Raw genomic sequence first — 1571 nt, 5'->3', positions numbered from 1 at the left:
TATATATATATATATATTATCGAACAGTAATAAATATTGTATTATTAATCGATATAATATATTGTACATGTACAGTATTTATACAAATAAAAGAGCGCAAATGAAAGCATTCGAATGTACTTATATATCGAATAATTTGATATTCCTTTTATAAAATTGAATTGAAATATCGTCTTCTTATCTAATTTAAACTCATTAGATGGTTTAACGAGAGTATGAATTCGAGTTAATAAAACTTTTTATATTTAGAATTTTTTTTCTATTATGTTGCAGTTCTTATCAATTAATTTACATACCTTCCTTCGATATTATTCATCAATCACGTTGATTTTATTTTATTCTCTTTAAACGAATCAATTACTTTTTACTATTCACGAGATCAAAGTATATCTCACTTCAGTTTTATAAACAATATATTACGATTTAATTTTCAAAGCGATACGTGATACGTATAATTATTCAAATATTTATAAAGATGTATATTAAAACATAAAAGAGTTACGATTGATTTTGTATCATTTACAACGTAATTTATGTATATTATATTTTTCAAATTCATTTTTTATATTTCCATATCTGTATTTCTTAGATTAATTTTAATCTTTTATTGAATAAAATGTAACAAATGCAAAATGAGAAATAAAAATCTGTGCATATATTATTAGGTTTTTGGATTATACCTATTTCCTTCACCACTATAAGAAATAACTATCCTCACTAACTTGTAAAAATTCAATTTCACCGTTAGAAAATCCGAACAACTGTTTCCAACGATGCATGAATTTAAATTGTTATCTCTGAAATCTCATTGGAACGTTCCTTATGCTCCTCCGATGAACCGGAAGAAGGTTTGTCTCGGAGGCCACTTATTCCGCATCTCGATGCCTCTTTTGTGTTTGCTCAGCCACGCCTGAGAATCGATCCAAAGGAATGAGTACTTAGATCTTCTCTAATCCTTTCGATTCCATAAGCACACCACGCGATACATTCGATATTATTAGCTGCGTCATCCATTGGCGTCGAAGCTTCAAATCCACTCTGTTCCTCCTTGGTTTCCTTCGATGAGAATCGAATCACGTTGGTTCATTAATTATTGTATTGTTTAAGCTTATTAATAGAAGGATTGATTGAATTTTAAAGTAAGAACAAATGGTTAGCCGATATTTATTTTTATATCAATGTACACATAAAACATGTTAATATATGTATTTATGTGTTTTTATATGGCAAAAGTATGTGCCCTCCTCGAAAGCATTTCACTTGAAACATTTTTTAAAATTCCCAACAACAAGAGAGATATACCAGATAATATTAATCGGATATACGATGTNATGCATTATATTATGCAATAGATAATTAAAAACAGTGGAGACATTCTCTATAATAAAAATACAATGCTCAATGTATCTTCGAATTCTTAAAAAATTTAAAAAAATGATAAAAAAAGCACCAGGAATGGCAGGAGATATATATACAAACAATAGAAATATAATTTATATGTAAATTGGAAAAAACAGTGCTTTAAAGCTCTAAAAAAGTGGCTACGATAAGAGGAATGGTAAAAAAGTAAG

This window comes from Apis dorsata, unplaced genomic scaffold (assembly GCF_000469605.1).
Source record: "Apis dorsata unplaced genomic scaffold, Apis dorsata 1.3 scaffold_112, whole genome shotgun sequence".
In the NCBI taxonomy this organism is placed as follows: Eukaryota; Metazoa; Arthropoda; class Insecta; order Hymenoptera; family Apidae; genus Apis; species Apis dorsata.
Note: the sequence above shows the minus strand (reverse complement) of the source record.